Raw genomic sequence first — 16,151 nt, forward strand, 5'->3', positions numbered from 1 at the left:
CAACTGATCACTGTTCATTGTGAAAGAGACTAACAAGTAATCAGTTATTTTAACAGCCGCACTATTACAATTCCATTAATCTAGTTCTGTCACTGTCTTCAGCAGTTTCTCAGAGATGGGCAATCTGAAATGCACAAGTGGGCTATTCGCTACCTTCTTCACAGTCCTGACAACTGGTTGCTACTGCGGTTTGCACGCTTTCCACACTGATAATTCCACTGACAAAACACAAGCCAAGAGAGAACTGCCAATGATGTCACACCAATTCCCTATCAGAATGGAGGAATTACTATTAGTATTGTTCAGCTTCAAGATGGGAACAGCAACCACTTTAATAAGTGAGTTTTATACAGTAGTTCCTTATAGCAATAGTCAGTGGGCTTGTTGTCCCTTACCAGGAGATCAACGAGTGGCGATCGATGCATAGGCGATTGATTGATCTTCACTAGACCCGCTAAATTGACCGCAGATTGCTCTTCCATCAACTCCTGTACTCCACCAGATCGAGAAGAGTCGGGGGAGTCGACGGGAGAGCGTCTCCAGGCAACAACTGAGAGTGTGGACTCCATAGTAAGTAGATCTAAGTTACGTCAATTTGAGTTACTCTATTCACGTAACTCAAATTGCATAGATTAGATTGAATTTCCCCTGTAGTATAGACAAGGCCAGTGAATCCCAGATATCCCTGTAACCTTCTGCAGGGACAGCAAACTAGAGGAATTATTTGTCCAGCAGTAGAAAGTTGCCACCAAGGCCACTTCTTGCTGACTCAACTGACAAAACAACCCTTTTGCCTGTCAAGATATGCCCCGATGAAGCCTAACATTTGGGGTACCAGACCTTTCCCTAGTGATACCAATAGGTCAGGCACTTAAACGTGATGATTTTAGATCTCCTCTTCATTCTTAACAACACCCATGGAAGTATATAGAATTTTACAATAACACAGTTAAAATGGTAGTTAAGTCCCTGCATTACAGACTTTGCACTTCAGAAGTGTACAAATGAGGAATGAACTAACAAGGAGATTTACTGGAGTTGTGTGTGGATGCTATTTCCCTTTTCAAGGGGATAAAACAATACAATCAGTGAACAAAAATGAGGGAGAGGGGCAAGGACTGGATTTCAGATTCCGGAACTGAAGTTTCACCCAAGGTGGTGAGGGTACCAAGCTCTTTCTTGAACAGGACCATGCTCTGGCATGATTTCAAAGGTACCATTTATTTCTTTTCAAGGAACTTCATGACATGGTTCTGCCCTCAGCCAGCAGTGCGTGGCATTAAAATACTAATGGAAGGACTTAGCAAGTTACACAGTCCCGTGCCATCTACAAAACGATATGAAGAAAAAAATCAAATACAAAGGGAACTGTTTTTATACTTCACTTAGAAAATAGCTCTGAGTTTTAAAAAAGACAAAGCTTAAGAAAGGTACCATTCCACCACACACAAAATACCCAGCCTACTTTTATTTAAATTTTCCTATAGCACACCATAAAAGCAAATCTCAACACGTAGCTCATTTCAGTTCTTTAGTACAGAACTCTAATACTATCATCAATTTGTTTGAGAATTTGGTAATAATTTTTACCTAGAACACGTAAGACCCATTAACAAAAGTACTTTTTATTTAAAATGCTCACTGCTTTTCCCCCTGCCCCAATAAGACAACAGAAAGTAATGAAGTGAAGCTGACCAATGATTCAGTAAGTCAAATGACTTTAGAATAATATCGATTTAAAAACCTGTCACAAGCTCTATGTTAAAACAGGACCATTGATAAAGGATATTTCCCATGTGCCATCCTCACTCCACTTAGGCAGAGTTGTGTCTATTCATTACAAGGGACCAGTGGAGACTGGACAGGAGGACCAGTATAGCAATCTGGGGTCCATATGTGAGAGAAAGATTTATGTGGAGAGGTCTAGCGATAAGAATGACCAACTTCTGTTTCTATCTTGTCCTGGCTTGTAGAAAACAAACAGATACAGGACCTGAAACTAAGCAGGCAGGGAAGTCTTCATGCTGAAGTGGATCCCGAGGAGGATGAGATCCAGGAGGGGGCCATGGAGCTTTCGCATCAATTAATGGGACACGGATGACAAAAGAGGACCAGAAATTCAGCACACTGACAACTGCGTCTCCTGGAAGGAAGCTGCTTCCTGAGGTGAGCAGCTATGACCACCACCATGTGGCTGGGAGCAAATGAGAGACCAAAGGTGGGGAACTGTCCTGGGAAGTGCATTTGACAAAGCAGATTCACAGGTATTGTTGGTGCAGACATCTATGGCAGTCAAAGAAATAAAACTGACCAGACCAGCTAAGGAGATTAAATATTTAAACAGGTGTGTGTGGACAACTGATCTCCAGAATGCTTTGTTTAATTTTTAGAGCAAATAGGACACTAAGGATAGCTCACATGGGGGTAACTTCACCCACTGCTTTTACATCAGTGAAATGATGGATGAACTCTAGCTCTCTTCTCTGGGCGACAAAAGAGGATAATCTGCACGGTGGGGTTGGAGGGTGGGAATCCACCATAACAGTGGATCTGACCCAGCATCCTAAGGCAATGAGGCTCCAGTCTAGAAGGCAGCTCCCTGTTGCTAAGAAAGAAGAGTGATGGAAGATTAAGGAAGAATAATTCTCTGTGGAGTCTGCACTTCATGGCTTCTGCAGGCTGAACCCTCACCTTGTAACTGCTAGAAATGCCCTTGCTACCTCTGTAGTAGCAGGAAGATAATACTGGAAGTTAGGCAAGAGGTAGAAGTAGCTATGCCAATGGCTCTGACCTGGAGCTAGATAGAGGTATTATGAGTAACTTAAGGGGAGAGAGGTTGGGCCTTTATGCAACAAAAACCCAAATTCAGACAATTCCACAAAGGCTCTGGTAACAAAGCTGGAGGACAAAGGGGCAACAAATACAAAAAGAATTTATAGGCACTCTTCAGAAAAAATACAAAAACAAAAATTTATGATTCTTCTGCTTTCTAGTGTAAACTATTTTTGTGTGTGTTAGTCCTTGCCCCTTTCCCCTACCCCTTCATTTTTCTAATTTAGATTGTGAACTCTTCAGGCCATGAACCATGGCTAATCTCAACAATATGCAGAGGCATGGCACGAGATTAAAATGTTTTATAATTGGGACTGACCTGGCTACTCAGAAATAACTGACATAAGTGCATATACAAGGACTTCTAACGTCCTTGTTCAGATAATCCTTTTCACTGACTGCCTTTTGTGTCACTGACAGCTGTGAGGGGGAGAAAAGTGCATCTAATGATAGCATTACTGCATTCAACAAAACTATTGTTGAAATGATACTACAGCCAACTGAATTCATGTGTCAAGATGGACAAGAGCTCCACTAGTATTGAAAGACAAATTTAGACAAGGTATGGGGGCTAAAATTGGAGACAGCGATCTGCATTTCTCATTTCAAAGCATTCTACAGAAAAATGCAATGCACAGCTGTGAAGTTAAATTTTGGTATTTGTTTACAGTTTTGAAGCTAGCTTATACAGTTATTGCAATATAGTATTATGACACTACACTATAGTATTAAGCCATTACTACATGCCTTGCGCGGTTAGAGGACTTGCAGCCTTAAATTTCAGTACTTCCAACGCAGTATTAACAGATTACCAAGTTATACCCTATTGTATCTTATATAGTTACTGCAACAACAGAACATTATGCTAGTTTCCAAATTATAACTGAATATCCAAATACGAAAGTTTTAGACAGTCAGCCTCAATGTCTTTTTATTGAAGTCTGTGTTAAACACGAAAAAAACAGAATTTTAGCACAGAATAAGCCTTGGTAGAATACTATGGAAACAGAATACCGGATATGATTTTTATCCCCCAACACTGCCAGCATTTATGCTCACTGCAACTAAACACCCAATTCTGGCACATCCCTAATTCCAGACAGTCTGCACCATGACATGCAGCTTTACCCAGAGTAAAACTGTATCTCATCCAATCAGCTCCACATTCTTACAGAAGAAAGTTGAAGATGCTCACTCAAGAGACAATTTTTTCCTCATAAAGACTCATACCAGGATAAAGAAACAATTTTGGACACTAGGCAGAGTTTAGTAGGGAAAGACAAGCTGTTTGATTACTCATGAAGCTTCTCTTTTTAATAAGAACTAAACACTGAAGGACAGCATACAGATTCACAGATTCCAAGGCCAGAAGGGACCATTGTAATAGTCTACACTAACCTCCTACATAACACAGGCCATAGAACTTCCCCAAAATAATTCCTAGAGCAGAGCTTTTAGAAAAACATCAAATCTTGATTTAAAAAGTTGTCAGTGATGGACAATCCATCCTTGGTAAATTGTTCCAATGGTGAATTACTCACTTAAAAATGTACGCCTTATGTTCAGTCTGAATTTATCTAGCTTCAACTTCCAGCCACTCGATCATGTTCTACCGCTCTCTCCTAGACTGAAGAACTATATAAGCGTCAGAGCAAGTCAATGTGGCCGGTAAGTTGTCAGTAATTTGCCCAGCTCTAATACCTTATGTCAAAGGGTTAACTAGGTCAATGAAGAATTTTTATGCTGCTCCCTAGAACTGACATGACCTACAGACATCTGATTTTTACATCAAAAAAATCTGGACTAGTCCTTCATAAACTCAAGAAGAAGAAAAAAAATAAAGGCAGAAAGGTTACTTTCCACACACTTTAAAAAAAAAAAACCTGCAATTGTTTGCGGCACCCTCATTCAAAATCTGCAAACCAAGCTTTTCCTTGGGTGTTTTCATCCTCATATTGGGAACTTCATCACCTGTTTTTAAATGGAGCAGAAGTTAATGTGGCTTCCTGTTGCGCCTTCTTGTTGATTTTAGCGAAAGTCAAATGGCATTTTACTGACAGCATGGGGCCTTGCCGAGAATTAGGAAAAATCAGTATTTCCTTTTTTCCCTCCCAACATCTCTACAGTGCTAGCATAAGCAAGGTTCAGTGTTCATGGCTGTATCATATTAATTTTATGGTCTATCCATTTTCAGTGCTAACGAATGGGCAGAGTCTAGTGTTGTATTGAAATAGTGACTATATTTTAAGTTAGATATTTGATATACAACTATCAAAACCAACACTTAAGTTTATTCCTCTCAAATTTCTTCCTGTTATCCCCCAATTTCTGCATTATTCTCTCCTCCTCCAGCTCCATTTTTGCCCAACCACGGAAATAGAGCACAGATTACTTTTCAATAACTTCAAAACTCTACTGGTTCCCAGATGAACAGGATGGTATTTTGGTCCCCTGCGTTATCAATGTGAAGGCAGCAATGTTGTAATGAAAAACATTTGATCTAAAAGGCTATCCAAATAGCACAAAAGACTTAAAGGTTAAAGAGTACTTATCATCAGGTAATGAATGGTGGGCCAGAGGAAGCCGGAAGGCTGATGTCTTTAGAGTTACATTGAGAACACATGGAATTTTATATTGACATTTGTCATTTATTAAAAGCACTTTTCAGTTTAAATATGATATTTAAAGTAGGGATGACACCCAATTAACTGCTCAGTATCAAGATTACATTAATATTAATGAAAAAAAATCAAAGGAGAAAGGGAGTTCTTAATTGTCTGAAGCCACATGTAGCAAAGCTGAAGTAATGGCATCCCATCAAAAAAAAAAATAAAAAATTAAGCATCCATTTTAGCCAACTTCGTTTCCATTCTGATTTTCAGTCATTTTAAATGCTCAGTGATTTGAGTCCAACTCTCCCCTTCTGGAGGGGGGCACACAGAACCTGGCTGCAAAGATGCTTTGAGTACTGCAGATCCCACTCTTGCATCTGCAGCAAAGGCCTGACCTAGCAGGCAATGTCTAGCGAACAAGTGCGTGGCCCAATTCAAATACCCGGCAGTGGTCCAGGTCTTTGGTGGCACTTGGGCGGCAGGTCCTTCACTTGCTCCGGATCTTAAATAAAATAATTAATTAATTAATGGAGATATCCTATCTCCTAGAACTGGAAGGGACCTTGAAAGGTCGAGTCCAGCCCCCTGCCTTCACTAGCAGGACCAAATACTGATTTTGCCCCAGATCCCTAAGTGGCCCCCTCAAGGATTGAACTCACAACCCTGGGTTTAGCAGGCCAATGCTCAAACCACTGAGCTATCCCTCCCCCTCCTTCCGCGGCACTGAAGGACCCGCCGCCGAAATGCCGCCGAAGACCCGGAGCGAGTGAAGGACCCGCCGCCCAAGTGCCGCCGAAGACCCGGACCACCGCCGGGTGAGTAAAAATTAAAAAGTTAGGCGCTCTTCTTTAGGGCGCGGGGCCCGAATCGGGGGATTGGGCCTAAAGCCGGCCCTGCACCCTGAAGCTCACTTAGATTCTCTGAAAAGCTATAGCTTCACCTCACAATCTTTCTGCTATGGCAAGGCTGGTCCTTTACAGGTAGAATGCCAGGGCATATCAGATGATGATGATGAAGTGAAGTCTCTTCTCTTCAGCTAAGTGTGGGATTTTGGGGGGAGAAAAAAGACAGGTAAGTGGATACTTTAGTTGATGTTGAATTCAGAAGAAACCTTGGGGGGAAATTTAAGATGGAGGCCAAGGGATTCCTTTTCCTTGTGAAAAACCATGAGGAGGGTCTGCCACGATAGCTCCCAACTCGCTGACCATCCCGGCCAAAATGACAGCCACTAAAAAAAAAAAAAAAAGCAATTTTCAGGTGGGGGCATGGCACATATCTTGTTGACACAAGATCATCAATCTGAACTCTTGGTGACAAGATTGAGGGACCAGTGAGTGCTCTGACCACTGGTTGGAAGGTCCTAATCAGGCCCCCCCATGAATAATACTGTAGAAGAATTAGTGAAACAGAATGTCCATCTACTGATGGGAGGAAGGCACTAATCATGCAAGGTGGACTCATAACGAGCTAGTAGAAAGTCCTGAGGTTTTTTTTTTTTTTTTTTTTTTAGAGACAGGAGATAATCTAAAATGACTGGAGTATCTGCAGTGACTGGAGAATGTTGACAGTGCTGCACCCAGGCAGAGAAATGCTTCTATTTAGCTAGATAGCAGGTCCTAGGTGAATCTTTTCTACTTAGAGTAAGGATAGCCTTTAACAGGTGCTAAGCAGGAGCATTCTATTTCAGACGCCCATCTCAACACCAGACAGTGAGGTGGAGTGAACTTGGATTGGGGTGTCTGATTCTGCCCCCCACCCTGCTCTAGAGTTCAGAGGTCTGGGAAGGGGTGAATCTTGATGAGAGGCAGGCTGACATTGTCAGGAGCTCTGGGAAGCAACACTGCCTTGGGCCAAATGGATGAGAGAAGAACGATGTTGGCCCTGTTGTGGTGTATCTTTTGTAGGACATGTGAAAGCCAGGGAATGGGAGAAAAGGCATATTTGAGATAGTTTTCCATGACAACAGGAGTGCATCGCCCTGGGAGTTCTGGCCCATGGCTCCTCTGGAGTACTACTAAGGAATTTCTGTTTGTTTTGGATGCAAAGAGGTCGCACTGAGGCGTTCCCCACTCTGTGACTATTTCGCTCAGGAGAGAGTGGTGGATCTCCCACCTGTGGCCTGCAGAGAAGTGCCTGCTCAGGAGTTCTGAATACCTGGGAAGTATGATGCAGTTTCTGATGCACCAGTTCCAAAGCCTGACTGTTTCTAGGCAAAGGGGAAGAGATCTTGCTCCACCCTGTTTATGTAAAAGACCATAGTGACACTGACATCACTTGGATATGGAATGACTGTATAAGCAGGAGAAAAGCCCTGCAAGTGAGGTGAAGTCAGTACTGATTGCAAATCCCGACCCATGCTCATAGATTAAACCGGTGGATGACTGTCCTTATGATTCAGTGCTGGAGTCACCAACAGATGCTTCTTCCTGCACACTTTACCCTCCAGTCTGGGGGTTTTCAGTGGTGCCGGTCCTTTAGGGTCCACGTGCAAAGGCTCACCCACCTTGACAGGCTTGAGGATGGATTACATCTCTTGTGGACAGTCCTTGACAGGGATCTGTCCTTGCAACCAGGAGAGTGCTCCCATTCTCATGGGAAGCCCTGGAAGAAAAGTCCTTGGGTTTAGGTATTGAAGACTTCTCTTCTAAGTACATGCTTGGCTTGTCTGTTGAGGTCAATGCACTAAGAAGGTGGAGAGGGCAAGTCTCCCTGGCCTGGATCAGAGGAGCCTCAGAACCTTCTCCATCAGGTATTTCCTTAGGTGAAGTTCATGAACTTCATGAGTTCTTGGTAGAAACGAATGACAGATATTATGCCTTGCAGAAATATGTGCCTCACCCAAGAAGTAGAGGCAGCGCTCTTGATTGCTGCTGATGGAGAAGGAGAAAGGGCAAGAGATGCAGTTCTTGAACCCCTGGACTCTGGGCATAGTCCCGGACCATGGGGACAGCATAGGTTCTGGAACTAGGGGTGCTACAGGGGTGAAGTGGACTCCATTACATAGACGGTTTACAATTTGGTTCGATGGCTCAGCATCCCCCTGTAAAAATTGTTTGAGGAGCCCTGGAGGAGGGAGTCCTCAGATGGTGACAAAAAGCTACATTAACTATGCTATAAAACTCTAGCTATACTAACAGGCTAAGTAGCATAAAAACCATTTGCAAAACTATACGTTTTATCAAAAAAGCTGGAGAACACTGAGAACACAGGATTCCAACTCAGACCACGTGGCAGTAAGAAGGAACTGGAGAGACGCTAGCCCGCATTGCCTCCTATGCTCTGGAGCACGAGGAGATCCACTGCACATATGCAGTCCAATGGACACTGTTCGTATTTCCAGACTTGGGAGCATGGCACATGCACACCCAAGTGTAGAACACACATAGCGACCAGCACTTGAAGAGGAAACAAGGGTTATGGGACTCTGTGATACCCAAACATATTAGAGATATCTGGAAAGTATAACTCAGTCTTCCTTGCTTTTGAGGGCTTGAGCTTCATGCAGTGAATTAACATCAATCCTTGCATATTTACTCTTAAACTGGAGTGTACTGCAAGATTTTAAACATTAAACTAGAAAGTAGAAATGCCTGTCATATGCAAAGCCTCCTTTCCTTCAAGCTGCATATTCATATCCTATGAGGAACAGGATCACAAGGAAGAATATTCCAGAGATTCTTTCTGTCAGTTTCCATACAAAACCAACCTGAAACCGGTTGACTCTAACCCAAGCATTCCATGGAACATCATTAGTCAGGCGCTCCAGCTTTAGAGGTGGAGATAGGACTTTCCTCCAACAAAGGCAGCACTGTACGGTTTTTGGACTTTGCAGCTGGGCTAGTTTTTATTGGCATCTAGTTATCAGGTTCTCTTCAAATTCAGAAGGGCTTTTTCGGTGTACAGATCAAAATTTATGAAAGGCAGAATGACCACCCATTTTGCCTCTATGGGCTGTCAGGAGAGGCTATTTGGAGTGTGTTTTTAATTTGCATGCAAATAAAGATGTTAAAAATATTAGAACTGGAATGCACCATTTTAAAATAAAATTGAGAATACATGATTAAGAGTAGAGAGACTGATCAAACTGCACTCACATATGCTTGGATATTCCTTCATGATACATGACGACAATGTAAAAGCAATGTCAATTGTTTCACTGCGGTAGTTTGTGTTTTATCTGCTGGCTGCAGTCACTAGAAAGGGAAATGATCACACTTGAGCAGCTTTGATGTTCATTCCAGTAGAGGGCACTAGTACACAATGAGAGGACAGAGTAGATTATATAAATTTTGCTTTAATGGGAGAGGGGAAAAAAAAAAAATCAAACCTTGTGTTGGAGAAAGACAAAAAAATACACTAAGGTGTGTTAAGAGCCAACTGGATTAGTAAAATGGTCTAAAAGTCAGTTTTAAGACGCTAAATGCAGGCTACTGAGGAAAAAACTTATTTAAATGCATTCTTTTAATCTAGCGTTTAGCAATAAGTCAGCATCTTTACATGGTCTATATACAGCAGAAAGCTTTGTATATTACAGGGACAACACTCGCATGAAGTGCTGTAGCATGAATGAGTAGTGTAAAGAACGTTTCAATACGTTTAAACACTAGTGCCATCGAACTCTGGTATCACACTTTACAGTTCCTCAACCAGATGTTGCATTTGGACAGGACAGGACAGGACTGACATCTAAGTTACTGACCTCAAAGCAGTGTTTCTTAAACCGTTGAAAGCGAAGCCCCTTTTAGGGAAATGAAACCAACTGCGCACACATATTGGAAGATGTATCCATTAACAGGAGTAGGCCTCCACCATGCTTCCTTTCCTCAAGCATATCCTTCATACCCATGCCCAACCTTCCCCCTGCCCACCAACCACACTCACTTCAGGAAAAGCCTGCGTTGAACTTCAAATATGGTCTTACATACTTTGTCAGATCTATTGCTGCTCACCAACATTGACATTTAAAGCATTACTGGCGTTCACGATATCACCCACTGAAATGAACGGGGTATTCACACCTTCAGATGCTCTCCAAAGAAGGCTTCCATCAACAAAGCTAGCTTCATTCAGGGAGCTGGTGTTCCTACCCCAACAGAAGACACCCTTCTGTCAGTGTAGGCCACATCTACAGGGCTATGCCGGCATAGCTACACCAACATAGTTACACCAGTAGAGTCCATGTAGCGCAGACATGCCCTTATAAATATCAATTTAAGGCCCGTGCTGGAGGCACTCTATCCGACAAGGTTTTGTGAGACCAGAATTGAAAGCTCAAGCCTTAAAGAACAGATTGAAATTTGAAGCTTGATTTAACAGACAATTTTAAATGTCAGATAAGGCTTCTATTAGCGAGTCAAGCATGTGGGAAAACTAGTTAACAGTTGTTTAGTGGACTGCATTCCCACTGAGAGTCAAATGACCTCACATCTGAGCAAGATGGCACTTATTAAATTAGCATTTCAGCCCCTAGAAATGTCTTTTGCAGTTTTTTGTGGTGAAAAAAAAATGCATCATACCTTATGAACTCTGTCTATTGACTCACACAAATTCAGTTATCTTTTAAAGACAGGATGAGCTACTGCTGACTTGTTTTATTCATCATGTAGACTAACAATGCATTTAAAATGTTGTTAGTTTGTAGTTGAATCAGCTGAAGTGACACAGTAATGCAAATCACTGCATTTTTTAACAGGTGGGGAAGTCAGCTGAGAAATATAGTTAGTACAGGTTACACACTTCTTAAGGGCTCAAGTCAACATCCATTAAATTTCAGACTTTAATTTAAGTTAGCTTGGGACTTGAACATTTACACTTTTCCAGAAAAGTGCATGTCCTTTAGAAAGCACGTGAAGAGACAGCAAGCAAGTGCTAAGTTAGCCTGTTAGTACAATTGCCTTCCACTGCCTTCTATCTGAGAAATGGAGAAGCATAGTCTAATGGTGCGGTATATTCATACTGGATACGTACTGCAGGACATCAATTTCACCCTTTTGCTTTTAAAAACACCATAATTGATGCTTAAGACTACAGCCACCTGAAGTTAATTATTGATCTACAATTGCTCATGTAACTCCATGCTCTGTAACAGACATAACAATATGGACCACTTGCACAGCAGACTTGCAAAACACATTTGAAGATTGAAGATAAAACTAGGGAAGGAGGCTGCTCACTATTGTAACGTCTCCCAGGACTCATGAACAAACAATTCACTCAGAGTTCAAAGGGTATCTGCCTCACTTTCAGTGAATAGACAAACCACCTAATAAAAAGAAACACCCAAAAAAGTCAGCTGAATTTCAGGAACTACACCTCTACCCCGATATAACGCTGTCCTCGGGAGCCAAAAAAATCTTACCGCGTTATAGGTGAAACTGCGTTATATCGAACTTGCTTTGATCCGCCGGAGTGCGCAGCCCCCCCACACACCCCCGAGCGCTGCTTTACCGCGTTATATCCGAATTCGTGTTATATTGGGTTGCGTTATATTGGGGTAGAGGTGTACTGCAATTCCCAAATATGCTGCAAGAGATTCCTGAAGTGGATTATCTCATGAATTGAAGCACAGTATTCTCAGAGAACCATCTCAAAAGCCATGCCAGAAAAAGTCTGTTTTCTTTCCCAAGTAACCTCCTCAGAAAAAACAAAGATGTTAGACAATAAGACCTAAGTCCCCCACCTGCCAGAGACAGGGGAACCTCAGTGTGAGCTAGTATAACAAAGCTCTTCACATTTTTTTTTCTTTTCTCAGCCTGCTAATGGGAGGAACCAAAACCACTTGTAAGCGCTGGTACATCATATTCCAGCCTGGGTAGAAACAATTTGCCCTCACTCTTAGCTACATTTCACTCCTCTGTTGGATGAAATATAAATAGCTCATCTGTGTCAGAGGCCCTATAATGCTCATAGCACTCATGTAAGGGATGGGGTTTTGGAACAGAAAAGTCTTATTCTACTCCTGCAGCCACCATGAAGTTCCACATTAACACCTGTTAAATCCTATGTTGTCTGATTTGTTAAGTATAGCACTTAAATGTCAATGTTCCAGAACTAAAAGTAACCTTTTAAAAAAAAAAAAAAGGTGTACCAATTTGGATTCAAGAACTTGGAGAGTCCAATAAGAGGCAAGTGATTGATTAAAAAAGCTGAAAGGTTTGTATACACAAGTGTTTAGAAGTGATTTACAAATTCAAGCTTAATCCTACACTGAGACTATCAAATTTGTTAATCTCCTGATGAGGGCCATGCTAAACTGGCCCGAGTCCTATAACAAGGGGAGCAATAACTGAAGTTCTTCAGGAGTATTACAATATGAATTCCCTTTAGTTATTGATCTGTGGTAATTTTTTTTTTTTTAAATCTAGTTCTGGAGCAGACATGCTATGAACACACTGAAAATGCTGTAAACACTTCAAAAATTCTATGCCATGAAACAGCTAAAACATTCCATATTCAGATATAAAATTCTGCAGCTGCCAAAGGTTTTGGAAGCATTACACAGCAGAAAATCTTTCCTGCTCTAAAACACATTAAATAAAAATATTTAGGTACTTAAATCTCTAAGCTTTTGGATAGTAAGTCCTTTCTACTTATTCTAGATCTCCCTCACAAAAGTGCAATGTGGTTAGCATGTCTACTTGTTTTCATTTTGATGCACCAATTTTCTGTTTTAAAAATGTGACCTACTTTACATGACCACGTAGGATTCAGGTATGTGGAGGCATTAGATTGTGTATTAATCGTTATGCCAACAGGAAGTGCTCCATGTCAAGTTGGAATTTCACTGCTAGTTATAAAAGCAGCACCAAAACACCAATAAAAGCTAGGAGCCATCCTGGCAATCCACTATGGACACGTATAATACTAAATCCGTTAAGCATAGTGTTCAGTTATGCAGTAATTGGAGCGCCACACTTCAAAAACCAGATGTTCAAATTCTCAACAAGCACTACATTTAAATTAACCTAGAAACAAGAACTAAGTGTTGACACAATATATAAGTTCTCACCCCTTTACAGAGTACTGAAATATAAATTAATTTCCCAGACCTGTGAAGAATTTTCTAAATTTAAACCTTAATAGGTTTTAAAGCTTTCCCACAAGCTAGATGAGAAACACTAAAAACATGACCACCTGAGATACGGCTCCATCTAACACAAAATCCATGTTTAAAGGTGTACTAGACACCTACTAACCAGCAACCTACATCTATCAGAGGGCAATCAAGAGGTGGATCTGACCAGGAAGGTGAAGTGGTAATGAAAGTAGTCCAGCCTCTCACTGGGACCTCCAGCTGCTGTAGAAGACTGAATTCTCACTAGAGTGCTGTTTCCAGACCTAATCCTGAGTATCCTTCTGGAATCACCTTGTGGCTAATAAGCATTTGATAAGTTGGAAGCCCCTTCGGCAAGTTGCTGAAAGAGACCCCCCCCCCCTTGCTCCTGTAGTCTTCCCCAAACCTCCATTTTGGGGTCCAATCTCACCTCCTAGAAATCTGAGATTTTCCAAACAGAGTAAAACTGACAAGATTTGCTAGTTTTGCCACTGCCCTCGGAGTTCTGAACTGCAGCAATGAAACTCACCAGAGCCTTGACAGTTTTCGCTTTGATGCTTAATAAGGCTGTGAGCAGCAGCACTGGGGTCAAAAGGAACACTGAATCAGTTTACTTTCCGCTCATATTCAGAGGGCCAGCAATTTTTCTTTTAAATTAAGGCTTCAGTCCACAGAACCTTATATTAAGACTTGCAATCACCAGGGGCTAGTGGATTTTTCAATCCATTCATGCACACAATAAGATTCACATGAAAAAAAAATGTTAAACAGAGGAAGATTGAAGTTCACGACTCCTACAGTCTAGGTTTGGTCTATACTGGGAGCTTACCCCAAAGCCATCTATCCATGAGGTAGCAACACCAGCACAAACAGGCAAAGCCACTAAGCTCCACAGTTGCAAATAAGTAGTACTCACGGTCATTAGCAGTTTGGGTGAGTGCAGTACATCAGCGGTTGGAATCAGGGCAAATCCCCCCCGTGTAGACAAGGCTTATTCCCTGCTTTTCCACTGACTTTCTGGTTCTCTATTTCCCACCATCGTTAGAACAAATGTTACACTATTAACCTACCTCAAAGGTTTAGAGGTTTGTAAGTCTCCAAGACCCATGAAAGAAAGGAACAACAGAACTAGAAGAATTGCAAGGAACAGAAAAGTGCCAGACTGTATACCATGTAACTTTCGGTACTTGCTAGCAGCCACTGCACCATGGCAAATCCCAGTAAAAAAGTACATGGGGAGACTGTGAAGATCACATCTCCAAACTTACAGTCAGCACTGTACGCAGAGAAATACAATATTTTTTTAAACAGCAACCTTATTCTGCCCCTTACAGCAGACTAAGGGATCTCACAGAAACCATTACCTTCATTACTGTAAAAGTTGTGCGACCCAGTTTACTTTGTTGCTATCTGTAAAGCAGAACCTACCAAAGACTGAAAACTACACTTTTCCCTTGCTGTTGTCAAAGATACCCTGATGTAATTTGTTGACATTTATCATTAAGGAGAGAGACTTCTGAAAGCCTTACAAAAGGAATAAAGCTTCTTAGGATTTAAAAAAGCCTACATTAACCAGCAGGGATGGCAAGAATGGATTAGTCCTACAGATTGAGACATTACAGTGAAACACAAAGTTCTGAAATAACTAAGCTAAGATGATGTATTGAGTGACCTTCAGCACTGCTAACAAACTGTCCTCAAATATTTATCTACCAAGTTCAGAATGAGAGTTAGGTTGACTGCAATAAGTTAGTCACTCAAATGTTAGCTGCATTTTTCTTTTGACTACACTAGGTTAGACATGCTTTTTTAAAATTATATATACATTTATTCATTCATTTGCTACATACACAATACAAGAACAAATGCACCATGAAATTCTTAAGCTTTCTGGGAAGCTCTTTTCCACATCTATTAACAACATCTTTTCTACCTCTGCAGACAATCTCATGATGCTTTGAGTAAGTAGAGGATAGAATATTTGCAGAAATAGCAAGATGATGTGATGGAAGTTCCATTTAAATTTATACACTCTGATCAAAATTCTCCAATTCAGTTTTTTTCCTGGGTTTGTCGTCTTGCAATTTCAATGCATCTAGCGTATCCGAACCTCCACCTCAAAATGAATGCACCCCTTGCGGCAAAGTTAGAACACACAATGAAAACAAGGTAGAAACACTAACATTTTGGAACAGGAGCATTTGGTGTTTGTGAGAAAAGTCTGAAAACTACATTTAAATTATCTGCAGAACGGCTGCTTCAAGGCCATGTTGAATTGGCTTAATAATATATGTTTGTAACATGGGAATTCACACCTATTTATACAAGCAGTTAGAGCACCTGTAAAACCATGACCAATGGTCTAATCCAAGATGCACTGAAGTCAAAGGAAATCTCTCCATTAATGGTAGTTCAGTGCCTAAAGCCCAATTTTTCAAGAGAGCTCAGCTGCCATTTTGGCACTCAAAAGACGTGACCAGCACCCAGCTGCTTGTGCTGAGCACTTGACAATCTGACTGCTCCCATTTAGGTACCCAAATGAAACAGAGCTTTTTGAACAGTCTGACCCTAAGTGTGTGTGTGTGGGGGGGGGGGGGGGGGGCTGCACAACACCATACTGTCGCCTAAAAAGACAAAAAACACGCTTCTACCCA

General features: G+C 41.4%; 1 protein-coding gene across 6 annotated transcripts in view; it reads right to left on the reverse strand.

Moving 5' to 3' along the window:
* The window catches only part of GLCE (glucuronic acid epimerase), a 145,035-nt gene that overhangs the window by 65,580 nt on the left and 63,304 nt on the right, over window positions 1-16,151 (reverse strand). The window contains exon 1 of one of the 6 annotated variants that reach the window (XM_042856541.2): window positions 9,539-9,677. The exons of the other annotated variants lie outside the window; for them this stretch is intronic. The gene's annotated coding sequence lies outside the window, so the exon portion shown is untranslated. Of the gene's footprint in view, window positions 1-9,538; window positions 9,678-16,151 lie in introns of those variants that run through there. 6 annotated transcript variants of the gene reach the window in all.

Source organism: Chrysemys picta, chromosome 10 (genome assembly GCF_011386835.1).
Source record: "Chrysemys picta bellii isolate R12L10 chromosome 10, ASM1138683v2, whole genome shotgun sequence".
Classification (NCBI taxonomy): Eukaryota; Metazoa; Chordata; order Testudines; family Emydidae; genus Chrysemys; species Chrysemys picta.